This window comes from Caretta caretta, chromosome 11 (genome assembly GCF_965140235.1).
Source record: "Caretta caretta isolate rCarCar2 chromosome 11, rCarCar1.hap1, whole genome shotgun sequence".
NCBI lineage: Eukaryota > Metazoa > Chordata > Testudines > Cheloniidae > Caretta > Caretta caretta.
Genome location: NC_134216.1, coordinates 14,421,751 through 14,437,390, shown reverse-complemented (window position 1 = coordinate 14,437,390; position 15,640 = coordinate 14,421,751).

The window sequence follows — 15,640 nt, the reverse complement described above, 5'->3', positions numbered from 1 at the left end:
CTGTTCCACCTTTTTCCTCCCCCATCTTGCATTTCATTTGTGAGAAACCCCCATCTAGCTTATTTACATGTGAAAACACTTGGAGCATCATGTGGTGAGGTTCCAGGGCAGACACTGAATCCTATTCAATTCTCATTTCCTCCCTGACAGTCACCGTTGAATCAATCATGTTTTCCATGCCCTCTTTATGACCACCTAGGAGATCCCAAATCACTTTTCATCTAGTGTGTCAATCACACTCAGACCATGTCCACTTTTCATTACTAACCACTATCATGTGACCAGCTAATCTGTCACTTTCTGACAGTGGTTAGTGTGCCAATTGATTTAATTAGCAATCAATTAGCTTGTTACTATTGGAAGTAATTACCTTTTATAGAGAAAAAAGTGCAGCTGGCCACAGCCATAAAACTGCACTAATAAAACTGCATTTACCGCCCCTTCTCTCCATGCAAAGTCACTAGCACTCAAGGGCTAGCAGAATTATTAGTGACATACACATGCCTTGAAGAGTCCTAGGGGACTTTTTTTTCTCCTTCTTATACTGAAAGACTCTTTCATGAAGAGGCCACCTTATTTATACTTTAAGAAAAAGATATGATTAAGGATAGTGTTAACATTTACATTATTTACTTCAACAGTGGCTTCAGTCACGAATGTTTGCTAATTAAAACGTACCTTAAGGCATATATATTTTGAAATATGTCTGCATTTCGAATGGCAATTTAATTGTAAAAGTTCTCAATTACTCCTGTAAAAACATGTGATGTATGTGTATACCAATAAGTATTGTTTTTTGCTAGGTGGGTGTATATGAATGTATAAAATATACACAAAATTTTAGTTTCTTTTGGAATCAAATCCAATCCTAATCTTTGGAAATTCTGGAAGGATAGAGGGAAAGTGCTATCATGCTGTTTTCTGTTTACAGTTGGACTTAAAATAGTTATTTTCTCTTTGATATGTACACTACCACATCCATATATTTAAAATCTATGATTTTGCCATTTCAAACACTAGGGCTGTAGTACATATCAAACACTTGTGCCATTAAATTCAACCTGCAAAATACTCCCAAGGCAGACAATGACGCGCTACATTAGTTCTGTGGTGAACAGAAGAGTCAGTAATGAGATGAGTAAGTAGACTTGTACTCCATTCATCATCCTGTTTGCTTCAATATAAGTGTTCTTTTATCAGCAGTATTGGTACTGATGTCATCACATGAGGCATAAATCACAGCACAAGTGACAGTGTCCTATTACGGGTCATGGTCTAAAATCATTATTGACAAATTAAAGACCACAGTTAGCCATTTTCCCAGTGTACCCTCATTTGTGATATAGTTTGTACCTTGAGAATAGGCTGCAGAATAAATAGTCATTGAAAGTTCTAAATAGTTGTGTATATTAAGGTACCAACCACACAACAATTTTTAAAAATGGTAAGGAGCCATGCAAAGGCAAGGACATTACAAGTTAAACTGATCCCAGTAAGAAACTCATTTTTTGGGCCTCATTATTAAGGATAATAGAGAACACACCATCTCGTGCCAATCTGTAATAAGCATTAGTTAGTAATGCTAGTAACGTCTACAGTAGATGGGATACATTCATCCTTGGCTTAAATAGGTACAGCCCCCACTGAAGTGGATGTGAGTTGCACCAAGTGATGCCAAGGCTGCATTTGGTCTGTTGGTCTGGATGGCATTGCTCCTAGTTTATACCAGTGTGAAAGGAGAAACAGCTTTTTGAAGTATGTTGTCTGTGCTTTTCCTTTCCATAACATGGTTCATTATTCTATAGTGTACTTCACAACTAGTATCAAAAAATGTCTTACAGAGAAAAAGCTAGAGCTCATGGTGCATTATCAACTCTAACCCCTACACCAGGGGGCTGCCCTGTCCCATTGGAGTGGTCTCTGTGTCCTCTTTAAAAAGGTGTAGCATGAACTCCAATGCCCAGATGATAGCGCCTGCTGGTGCAGAAGTAGGGTTATGGTGGTGGTCTGACCCCATCTCTTCGAGGAGAAGGCTGGGGGTGGTGGTCTGGCCCCTTCTCTTCGAGGAGAAGGCTGGGGTTTGTGCTGCCTGCTGAGATTACCAGTTGTGGTGCTGGCTTTTTGTGATACAGATACCAGTCTACTACGAACTAGCTTGAGGTCACCAAATCATTTCCTATAGGCCTCTGGAACAATCCTAGGATGGTAGCAAATTGTGGTCACTAACTGTCTGAGCTAGATTTGCACTGGTGACCGAGAGGTGAAAGATTCCATTATATACTTACGGTAAATGAGTCATCCACTTCCAGGCACCACTGGACCAGTTAAAAAGGAAATATCATGGCCCTTGGTTCAACTTCGCACCTAAAACCCCAAAGTGCCAACTTTCATACATACAGGGATAATTAGTTGACATAACTTCCTCTGATTTCATCCATTTTAGGTTTGGCTGTTGAGCCTGAAACTCCCCCCCAATTTCCCAAGGATTAAGCAAACTTTGAGATTTCAATGAGCTACAAACCCTACCCAGCCGCTCTCCTTATCTCCAGTTACTGGGGGAAAATCCTAAGGGACAAACCAATGCCTGGCCTTGGAAGGATTCTGAGACTAGTTTTGCCTGTATGCCTTTCACCACCCCCTCTCGTTCCAAGGGAGAAGGCATCTGAGCAAGGAGTATGTTTCCCATCTATCAGTTATAAAATCTTGAGGTCAAAGTCACCCTGGTTTAAGCAAGTTCCAACCTCATTAACTGCAATGCAATCATGCTCGTCTATGCCAGGCCTGAATTTTGCCTTGGCTATAGAAATTTTGCGGATTAAGATGTGAAAGGGTATTAATGTATGCTGCCAAACATAGTTCTGGCCTTCCACCGTCCACTAATGATGTAATGACTGTCTAGCTGGGGTGTGGCAGGAAAAGGATGGGATGGTTAATGATAGGCTCTGTGTTACAACATTCTCTCTGTGAGGCCACTCTTGGCTCTTAAATACATTCAGCTCTGTAATCACGCTTATTATACAGTGTAACTCTTTATAATGCTTAAAATGCTTGCCAAGTGCGGTGTTATAACGAAGGCGGAGTGAACACTGTTATTGATAGGCACTGATTTAAAGAAAGCTTACCTTTTGTGTGTGTCTTAGTTTGGAAAAATTTTCACAGCTCTACCACAAACTTTAATACATTTATCCTCACAACTCCCCTGTGAGGTAGGAAAGTAATATTCTCTCTCAATTTACAGATGGGAAACTGAGGCACAGAGAGATGACAGGTATAGTTACACTAGAAACACTACCATTGCACAGCTGCAGACACTTACTACAGCAACAGACGGGGTTCTTCTGTAGCTATAGTAAATCCACCACTCCAAGAGGCAGTAATTAGGTTGATGGAAGAATTCTTCCATCAACCTAGCAGTGACTACACCAGGGCTTAGGTCACCTTAACTATGTTGCATGGAGTGTGAAATCTTTCACAGCCCTGAGTGATGTAGTTGAGCTTACCTAGAGCAGGGACTTGAACCAGATGTCCCACGTTACTGCCCTAACCACTAAACCATACTTCTTGGTTTCAAATCTACTTATGGTTGCAAAATAGTTATGGTTACAAAACAATTTCCATTATAATTCTGGTTTTTTTTAAGTTCATAACTATATTAACCTTTGGAACTGAAAATTGAAGATGTTGAAGAAGCTTGAGTTAAAAACATAGAATTAAATCTCCATGAACATTTTTGAGTTTGAAGGAAAGTGTATTTCTTCACTCCTTATTTAAATGGGATCTTCAAAGGAAGAAAAAGGAGAATGTACCATTTTTGTTTCGCTATCGTGATGACTTTGTCTTGATTTATTACTTTATTGATGTTGCTGCTGGGGTTGTGTTATCTGCAGATAATTGAGGGAGTCTGTTTATTTTATTATTTGTATTTTTAAGAGTTTGCCACAGATTTTATTCTGTGTTTGTGCATCTGCGACTAGGGCTCCTAAGAGCTATTGCAATTATTATTATTTAATAATAACTAATAATAATAAATATTAAATAATAACTATTTAATAATTAATAATAACTATTTAATCATTAATAATAACTATTTAATCATTAATAATAATTATTATTTACTATTAATAAAGGTGGACATAGAGTGGGGTGGATTTTTAATGTAATTTTTAACAAGTATTTTTATTGCATTTATTTATTTTTCATTTTTTTTCAAGGTCTTATTTTCTCCTTTAGAAATCCCTATCCTGTCTAGCCCGGAAATTTCTATGCTAACCAGAGAACTAGACAAATAATGACAAGAGAGTGAAAGCTGAGCAAATGAGCAGGGAAGGGATTTACAGGAAGACTGTTTCAGGCAGACTCTTTTAATTTTTTGTTAGGTTTTTTTTTAACACCTATTGAACTTCAATGACTAATGAACATTGTGGATAACTGACACTTTTGTTAAAGGTTTAAAAATAATTCATTGGTGGCTGTATAGTGTGTATTCTGACACTGAAACCACACCAACCATCCCAAAAGTACAATCCCCTGCCACTCTATACTAAAAAAGCCATCCAAGACACTGTAAATAAATCATATGGATTTAGGATAGAGGGTCTGCATTCAAGATTCAGGTAGTGCTAAGATTTCAACTGGACAGTGCACAAATCTTGTAAGCTGTTCTTATATTTCAACCCCAAAGGTAGAAACTCCTGGAAGATTAGCTGATTTCACCAGACTTCCACCAACTTGGTTAAAATGTCATGATGGAGATTCTTCTTGTGATATTTCTTCTGCATCTGAACTGGAAAATAGGTCCTTTTTCATTTCTGGATCCAACCTAAAACTCAGACCATAGACACGGTGTGGGATCTGGGAATTTCACATGCGGTTCCACCTCTGCTTTCTCAAAAAACCAAAATCAAAGGGGCTTAGAAATGAAGTTCCATTTTTGTCCCATCTATAAAGTGCACACTGTGCCACGTCTTACTTTTAAACTTGAGTCCGTCAGTTTCAAAGCACATTTGTGGCTGACAAACTACAATCACCACCACCACCAAACAACCAGCAAAAATACTTAGATAAAAAATTATGTTCCGCTACAGAATGATTTGCCTAAAATGATGAAAATCTCCTTAAATAATGATATTGTCAGTTTCCAGCTCCAACTTTCTCCATTATTGATAGCTTAAAATGCAACTTTTTAAGATTAAAAATCATAGTGGAAAACTCTTATGAGTCTAAAGCATCTGCTTATTACTGCATGCATACATCTATATTTAAAATGTGCTAGAAATTATAAAAATGTATGGTATTTGGAGCTTGGAACAACTTGTAAGACTATCTGATTTTTCAAATGATGGAAATAATTTGCTCATATTGAAGATGCTTTTAAAAGAAGTCTATTGTTTGTTTAATAATCTTCATAGATCATTTTTTTAACTTCTTTTAAGCCTGTATTACAGTAATCAAGAATTCGACACTTAAAATAATTGGCAGAGAACAGAGAAAAAAAGTAGTATAGAGGGTTACTAATACACACCAAGGTTTAAGCTGACATGAATTTTTATCTTAATTATCGGACAAATTTGTACTCCCACTATTTAATTCAATTTGCATGCATCGGTAGACACTTATTAAAGGTAATATTACATCTGTCATTTTAAGACTGGTGAGAATTTTATCATATGAGCTGCACAAAACAGCCACTCTATTATGTAAAGAACTCCTTTATAAAGCTTAAAATAACCAGTATTGCATCCTGATTAACTAATTTGGGGGGGGGGGGAATCTTCTTTGTGGCATTATTATATATATTTCCTACTGGCATGTAGATATTTGTCCAGTGTAAGCTGTTTCAAAGCAGAACCTATGTTCAAAGATGCTACACAGTCCTTAATGCCTTACGCTTAAAAAAAAAAAGGGAATAAATGTAAACTGATCCCAAATTAAATTATTGTAGAGGTGTATATGTTGAGCCAAGATTTTAAAAGATTTTTCACATGAATTGTACTGTCCTGTATCTACAAAATATACCTGTCAAGTCAGCCTGGGCTAAAAGGACATAATTCATTGTTTTTCCTTGGGACAAAGTCTTAGTATATTGTACAAAACAAGGAGGTAGGTAGATTTCCACACTACTGTAAGTCTGCCGTTCAAGTAAAAAACAACAACACAGTAGTTACCATGGCACCAGCCTCATTATCCTGCACATCAGTACAGCGGCTTAAATACACGCAAACACACCCTTTAATGTGAACATCTTTTATGAAGGTTAATTTATAGTTGTTGAAATTAATAAATGGTTTTTGTGGGTTTGTTCTGTGAAAATTATTTTAAGGATTCCGTGGAAAGTTTTAATTTAAAAGTACAGCTGTATTAAAAGAATAAAAAAGATCCTGATAGGAAGAGAAATGTAAGAATAGGAATAGCTGGTGTGCATATGTGTTAATTCCTTTTTGTGCCACCACTTTTCAGCTTATGTTGCACTATTACAACATTATCTTACTAGCTTGATTATCTTACTTGTGACTTGCAGCAGTTAACCTTCAGATCAGTTGGCCAAAAAAAAAGTGTCTAGTGTTTATTGTGGGACACAATAACAAGGTAATACCTCTGTCTTAGTAAGGAAGTGTAGCTTTTTTAATAAGAATAACCAATGGCTCATAAAGTACAGGTCACAGGCCAAATTATGCTATCAGCGAGACACATGGACAGCTCCCATTGACTTCAATATATTGGAAAACTGACTTAAATGGAAGTTTCACTCATTATTAATTAATTATTGTTATTATTATTTTATTTATTATTTGTGGGGAAGTTGCCTAGGAGCCCTAGTCATGGACCAGGACCCACCTTGTGTTAGGCGCTGTACAAACACAGAACAAAAAGACTCTGCCTGCCCCAAAGATGGTAACTTAGGGCAGAACTGAGCTCTCATATGTTTGAAATGTAGTTGTGTGTTAGTGACAGCTGAAAGATTCAGAACATCAACTAGCAAACGAGTGGATCAACATATATCTTACCTGTGGTGTGTTTTCACTAATAGGACTAGTCAGCATATCCCTAGCCACATGCAACTATTGATATACATGCTAGATGTTGATTTTTCTGTAATGATATATACATAAGAGTATCAGATGTTGGTGCATGACATTAATGCAGTAATTTTAGCCTTTGCTTTTTTAGGGGAATTTTCTAAATGGGACTGCATATTTTGCACAAATTAGTTTCCAAAAGTAGGTATGAATTGAATGTGTGTTTCATGACAGCTGGAAGTTAGTACACTTTCAGCTGATGTAAATATTTTTATTTTAACTCGATCAAGAAAGGGAGGGAAAAAATGAACAATTCAGCTCCACTAACAGGAAGTTCTTGGAGACTTCTGTTGAATAATTCTAAACTACGCAAAACAATCCAGGAATTGAAACACTCATTGGATGCTGTGTCAAAGAACAGTCCATCAATCTCAAAAGAATGATAAGAGAACAGGTTTTTCATGCCTGTGCGTTGGTAGAGAGCCAAATGTGTGTTGCCATTTGATGGTAAAATCAGTGTACACCTGTTCCTACCAGCTGGCAACATAACTGATGTCAGAGGGATATGTCATAGCAATGCTAGTCCAAACTGCTCGCTGTGTCTGTATGACAGTCAGAGAAGACAGAAAGAGGAACTTGGGGACCAAAAGAGGCGGAGTTTACAGTGCTGTTTCAGGGACACAGATGTGTGAAGAGTGTGATAAAAGAAGGAAACATCTGAGGGAATAAGCTCAAACAAAAAAGCAAATGTCATTTGCATTATGTAATTACGGACAGCCATTGACTGCTTTGTAATAACACTCGGTAGGGCAAAGTTAAACCTACTGTGAGTGCTAAAAAGGCCTCAGCTTGAAAAAAGGTCAGTGTAAATTAGTATATATTTGTGGATTAATTCTGAATGTTCATAAATTGTATAGCCTAATGGTACTGGTGTATAGTGAGAATGACACTGGTGCAATTCAAATAGGATTAATTCAGAAAGGACTAACATCTAGTTTGTCACAATAATTTGTGGTGAGCTAAGGAAAAAAAATATATATGTATACTGTATTTTGCATGTATGTGTAACATGTAACATGCACGTGTGTCCCACTGTGTTGCATTTATACACAAAATATTTTAAAACAAAATCATAAACCACTTCCTAACTGAAATGGCACTGATTCTGTTATTTGATAAGTAACTGATTTATTCGTTCTGCTATAGTTTTTAAAAAAAATTATATGCTGCAAAATCCTCAGCTGGTGTAAATGAACTATGCTGATTTACACCAGATGAGGATGGTGTTGCTTAATATATTAAGTAGATGTTTTGTAGTGTGTCTCTATATCCGCATGTAAGTGTAAAAGTGAATAGCTTCTGGACTTCTGTGCTCAATGTCATATTTGATGGCATCTATGAGAAAAATCTTCAGTAGGAGAGGGGCAATAGGGCTTGAGGTCAAGTACTGGACTGGGGCTCAAGATGATCTGGATTTAATTCTCAACTCTCCTACAGACTTCCTGTGCAATCATGGGGCCGTCACTTAATCTTTATGCCCCCAATTCCTCATCTGTAAAATGGTGCTAATAATCCTTTATTTCTCCCATCCTTTGTAGATGTTACTCTTTGGAGCAGGGCCTCTCTCTTACTATGTGTATGTACAGCATGTTGCACAATCTACTTTAGATGGTTGTTGACTATTTTTAATTCATTGTACATCAGATTTCCTCCTTCTTTTTAGGGGAATAGAAAGATTGGGCACTGTAGATTCCTACAGCAATTAAAGGATTTATCTAGCAGAAACTATCTGCTGAATTCTAGGTTTTGGAGGTCGGCATTGCTTAATTTGTTCCAGGGCTAGCCGGGGCTGAGCCCTGGCATCTCTAGGCTTGGTAGTTCATAGCCCCGGCACCTCTGGACATGCTGCATCAGTTCTGAATGTAAAAAAAATTCATAGCCCCAGCATCTCTTTCATTACAAATGAACCACTGGACATGGGACAAGGTCTCAAATTCAGGGAGACACAGCCAGGATTGCTGTGTAAGGCCAAACAAAAAACATCCCAACACTGGAGAGCAGTAGATAGAGCTGCTCATGTTTTTCATTCAAAAGGCTGTTTTGTTTTTTTAACAAACATGGCCTTTTCATCAAAATTGACATTTCCACATGATGTGTGTGCTTTTGGCAACTTTATTTTTGTTCGGGGGGTGGGGTGTTGACAAAATCCCAAACCCCCAAAATTAAACATTTTGGGTGTCTTGGCAAATGAAAACCAAAACAATTTAGCTGAAAAACAATTTTTTTCAATTTCTCAACAGAAATCCAAAACCTTTGGAAGAAAATTTTGGATAAAAACAAAAACTCTTTTATCTTCCTCAATATTTTGCAAAAACAAAAACTGTTTCCTGGCCAGCTCTAACGATGATGGAACAGAGGTCTGAGAGCCCACATAAATGAGCTCACTATCTCCTATATGCAGCATCCTTCAATGCAGGAGTCCCTACTCGTCCGTTATCACCAACTCCGTCATGGCATGACCTTATTTTTAGACCTTTAAAAGTATGTTCATGTGAGAGTGAGGATTACACTGCTCAACCCTTCTCTATTGCCCTGATTGCCTGGACTCCCCAGACTGTCATGAAAGGGAAGAATTCCATTTGTTGTGGCCGGGCTGCAAGAAGAGAGATCTGCAGCCTAATGTGCCCATTTCTGAGCACCAAAGTACAGCTGTCAAACCAGGGAGACACAATCAGGCCACATGGTAACTTTCCACAATGGAAAGACCCCACCCCAAGTTAAGACATCATCAGTGCATCCTCTGATTTAATCCCCCCGTGTTTCAGCATTATATAGCTGTCACTGCGGGAGAGGGGCAACCTTGGAAGAACTGCTGTGGCTTTCTAATCCAGAAGCCCTATGCTGGTTACTTTAACCAGCAGCTCATATTTTAATCCAGAGGTTGTTTGACCTGTTGTATCTTGTTTTTTGTTTAAGGGCCAAATAAAGCACAATAAATCTTTTCCATCTGGGGCAAGCACAGCGGTTTAAGGAAAGAAGAAATAAAAGGAAGGAATCTGAAAAGGGAGGAACCTAAATTTGCATAATGTGATCTTTATAGCAGCTGTGATTTTATTTGCATTTGGCACTATCTATGGTGACAGGAAGGAGCCTGAATGCAGAACTGGCAGGAAAATTCTGTATGAGTAAGGAGAGTTGAGGGTTCCTTGATTCAGTGCAGAGGCGTTGTAACCTCCTGTATGCCATGGAGAACAGCTCTGTGAGAGACCTCCAGCTCCTCACCTGTGTGGGTATGTGCGGGCTGAGAGATGCACAGGCAAGGCCAGTGGATCCAGGACACTCTGTCATACACACTTATGCATGCTCTGCTGGAGGACAATTCCTCTTTTCCCCTCATCCTCCATAGAGTATTTCTGTCCCAAGCCTGTCCAGTGGCCTTGGCATGGAGGGGATGATTTGGCTTTGTATACTCTCCTGCGGCTAACACCTTTTGTTCCATTGAGCAAAATGGAGCAATCTGAATACATTGTGAGCTTTAAGCAGGAAATATATGAAGGCCTCATGATTGATTATTTGATAGCTGCGCAGATGCTGCATGTCACCACTGCAGATCCATGTATTTGCTGAATAAACCTCACTGCAGAATGAAAAAAATGTCCATTTTGGATAAAAATGTGATGACAGAGGTTAATTTGTCCTCTTTCCTAAAGTGCTTACCCATTATGTTTTAATTATGCAGTTTCTTAGTGCTATATCCTCCCCTATAGTGTATATAAAAAATGCACAAAGTGAAAAGATGCATTAAAAACTACTGTCCTGCAGAGCAGCACAAAAACATGCTAGGTGACTTTGTGATGAGAACAGCAGCAAATGTGACTTTAGTGAAGCTCTGGATAAGAAGATGCAATGTTTGCCTAGATGTGGTTAAAGCTTGTATATTCCTTGGAGATCCTATACATTGCAGAGCACATGTAACCAGAGCAATCAGATATGGTTTGAGAGAGCCCTGTTGTTCTAGGTAGCAGATGATATCAGTCCAGAGATGCACAAATGTGCTACAAATATAGGACATGATGAGTATAGGACAGCATAAAATGCTGCATACAATGTTATTAATTGGAAACTATAGTCAGACACATAACATGTCTGTCTTGCAGAAGGCAAATCCAGACTCATACCCACAAGAATAAATTTAATACCGTTCATATGCAAAGCTATAGCAGATAACATCATGTGCAATCTAACAGCTCTTGCAGAAATTTACACTAGCAGTAGTATGGTGGCCTTAAAGAAACACACCATCACCGTAATGGAGGTTAAAATCAAGCTATATTGTGCTGGTAAGAGTCATAGATGTCTAGTATAAACTTGAAATGTGATAGTACTCAATATGACTGAAAGGTTCTGCCATCTGAATTAGCTAGCAACCCCAACTCTCGGAGAGCTCATGTCACTTCAGAGCACAGTATGAAACCAGGAGGCACTTTTTTAGTTCGTGGTGTATTAGTGTGTGTCCAGCCAGAGCCAGCGAGGAGACAGGAGCACTCTGAGTTTGGAACATATTTCCACTGTTTATGATATAGAAGCAAAGGAAAAATGATTTAATATTGACAATCACAAACAATATACAAGGAATGGAAATTCTCTCTGTTAGAGATGAGCCCAATCTTCAAACCCAGATTTAAACCCTAGATTTCACCATAGTTTGGAGGAGAGGAGGCTTAGACTTAGGGTTTTGGTTGACGACTATGTCTAATTATAGGGAAACAGTAGACTCTCTCTGTGTAAAATCCTGGTCTCATTGAAGGCAATGGGAGTTTTGCCCATTTCATCTTCCATACTTGAGGTTTCAAACAAGCCTATAAGTTCCCTATAACTTTGGTTTGGAGAACTGGTTTGGCCTGAATGTTGCGATATTTATTTTCAAAGCAATAGAGTTTTACTATGAAAACCTGAAAAATCCACAATTTTTTTTCATGGAAAATAAAAGATGTTTCCTGGCCAGCTGTAAAAAGAAATAGAGAATGTTTCTGGTAAGATGCTCAGATACCTTGATTTTGTGGGCCATATAAGTATCACAGGAGTTGGAAAAATATTAAATTGTTCTGAAGTTATTGGTAAGGCTACATTTTAGTCACGAGTATTTTTAGTAAAAGTCATGGACAGGTCATGGGCAAACAAAAATTCATGGCCTGTGACTTTTACTATATATCCCTGACTAAAACTTGTGGGGGACAACTCGGGGGAGGGGGGGTGGCCTGGGGGGCACTGTGGGTGCTTGGAGGGGGTGGCCTTGGGGGTGCTGCGAGTGCTGGGGGGGAGAGTTGGCGGGGCTGGGGCAGGCTCCCTACCCGGCTCCTGAGCTCCATGTGTTGCCTCCGCTCCGCCCCAGGCTCTGGTTCTGCAGCTCCCATTGGCTAGGAACTGCGGCCAATGGGAGCTGCGGGGGTGGCGCCTGCCGGCAGAGGCAGCATATGGAGCTAGGAGCTGAGGGAGGAGAGCTCCTGTCACCCTTCCAGGGCGCCCACCCCAGGTAAGCACCTCCCTGCACACCAACCCCCAGCCCTGAGCCATCCCACATACCCAAACTCCTGCTGCTGGGGTGCAGGGCAGGGGGGGAAAGCCCCTTGGCAGGCCGAGCCGGTTTGTTTACCTGCTGCATCCGCAGTTTGGCCAATCGCAGCTCCCACTGGCGGTGGTTCGCTGCTCCAGGCCAGTGGGGGCTGTGGGAAGTGGCGCGGGCCAAGGGATGTGCTGGCCACCGCTTCCCGCAGCCCCCATTGGACTGGAGTGGTGAACCGCAGCCAGTGGGACCTGCAATCTGCCAAACCTGCAGATGCGGCAGGTAAACAAACTGGCCCGGCCCACCATGGATCTTACCCTGGCAGGCCACATGCCAAAGGTTGCCACTCCCTGACTTAAAGCTTTCCATATAGCGAAACATTCTTGAACCTCACATTTCAGTTGTAGTTGAAGAAAATGAGTTGTAGTTAAGGAAAGTGAGTTACAGTATTTCTTGTGGACAATTTGGAATCCAAGGAATTATGGTCCCAATTTTACTCACATAGGAATGGAAGTTTTTGTCATTGACTTCAATGGGAGCTGGCACTATATGCATGTGTGAACAGATTGCTTATAGAAAAGGAGGACTTGTGGCACCTTAGAGACTAAGCAATTTATTTGAGCATAAGCTTTCGTGAGCTACAGCTCACTTCATCGGATGCATAACGTGGAAAATGCAGTGAGGATTTTTTATACACACAGACCATGAAAAAATGGGTGTTAATCACTTCAAAAGGTTTTCTTTCTTAAACACCCATTTTTTCATGGTCTGTGTGTATAAAAAATCCTCACTGCATTTTCCACTTTATGCATCCGATGAAGTGAGCTCTAGCTCACGAAAGCTTATGCTCAAATAAATTGGTTAGTCTCTAAGGTGCCACAAGTCCTCCTTTTCTTTTTGCGAATACAGACTAACACGGCTGCTACTCTGAAACCTGTCAGATTGCTTATGTGAGCTTCCCATTGACTGATCACAGCTTAGAAGAAACATAAAGATATTTCTGTAGGTGACGGTGAACAATGATCTTCCTTTAGTTCAAGAGGTAGAACCCTCTGTGTTTGGAGCTGAGGGAGCAGGATTTATGTTTGTTACAAATAGCATCTGCTTATGTGGGCAGTGTAATGCCCTTAATTATTAATATCCTTGCTTTTAATTTCTTGGATTTTGTAAATGAGGTGTTAGGTAAGAAGACAGTCTAATCTGATCATAATTGCTTTTGTCCTACCCCTTTCTCCATCCTATATATGGAATTTCTATGCCCCCCATTACCTGAGCGCCTCGCAATCTTTAATGTAGTTATCCTCACAACACCCCTATGAGATAAGGAAGTGCTGTTACCTTCAATTTACAGATTGGGAACTAAGGCGCAGAGAGATTTAGGCCCAGATCCTCAAAGGGAGTTAGGTACCTAACTCACACTGATTTCAGTAGTAGATCAATGGGAGTTGGGTACCTGAATTCCTTTGAGGTTCTTGGGCTAAGTGACATGCTGAAGATCACACAGGAAGTCTGCGGTAAAGCAGGGACTCAAATCCAGACCTCTTAAATCCTAGGCTAGCACTCTAACTTCCAGACCATCGTTCCTCTTCCATTGTTACGCTCCTAAATCCTCTTGTTGGACTGGTCTTTCTGTGGATTTTGAGGACTTCTGAGCAGGGAATCTATATAGGTATAAAAAATAACAATAATGGTCACAAGGTAATTCTCCTGGATTTTGCTTTCTGTGTTAATCTGCACGCTCGTTCTGACTGTCCCTTCCATTTCTCCCCCTATTCCACCACCTCTGCCCCCACACATACACTAAGGCTTTTTGTTCAAGAAACCTTTACAAAATAAGCAGACCTAGCCTTTGGCGCCCATGACGTCTGTATTAGTGGCCCACTCCCTGATTGTAGGGACTTAAAAATATGAAGGATTCCCTTTGCTTTCATTTTATGGAAGGTAAATTTCTTGTTCTTCCCCATGTGAAAGTAGCATTGGAAATGCAACGTGAGTGCTGGCGGTAGAAGTCTGTCACTTCTGTCATTTTTCTCTGAAAGTTACAGATCATTCATTGTTCACCCCCAGGACAGGCCTTAGGACATGGATGGACTCAGGCCTTTACATTTTTGTGAATAGCCTGAGACTGATTTTGTAGCTGTGAGCGTCTGATGTTACTAGGGTTGCTCTAAGCTTGTTTTCTGCTGGACAGAAATATGGTCTTTGGCAGTTCATTAGAGTGAGAGGCAACATGGGCTAATTGAATAAGCACAGGTCTGAGAACTATAGGTAGATCCCTGTGCAGATACCAAAATTTGGATCCACATCCGATCCCCATCCGACTCCTGATCCGCACTTCACCTTTCATACATATCTGCCTCCACACACACCCCAGTACCCTATCTCACTGTTAGAGCCCTTCATGGATCCAAAAATTTGGATCTGCATCTGATCCATGATCTGCAAAGATGGTAAACAATACAACTGCATGTGCACCACGAATATAAAGCAGATGTCTGCAGATTTGCAGGCTGTAGCTATAGGCTCTTGGAGTGTTCTAATTCTGACTCCTTCTGTGAGCTGAATCAAACCACTCAACCTTTCTGCCTACATGTCCCCATTTATAAAATGGAGGTTCCAATACTTAGATACCCCAGAGGGGTACTTTGATATTTAATTGTCTAATATTTTAAAGAGTTAAAATTCACCAGAACAAACCCACACCCCTCCAGGTCTCACAGCTTATGTGGGTAGCTGGCCATTGGAACCCATTTTAAGCAGTGGTCCCCCATCCCTGGACCCCAGCAAAAGCAGATGGGTTCCATTTTGCCTGTGAAAGGAGGCTAGAGCTGATCCCAACTCCCGCTACCACAATCTTTTTCTATGCATAACAGTAGTTGTTGTTGCCCTCAAGAATCCTCTTATTTGTATGCCCCAAAAGTCGTAAGTCTGGTCCTGAGCATAATGATGTGCATATAGAGGACTGGAGTTCATTATTGTTTGTTAGGAAAGGAATACAGACCATTGTGTTAGAGGCCCATCCAAACATTCCCCTATTGGTTCTGGAAATGAAAGAGAGAGA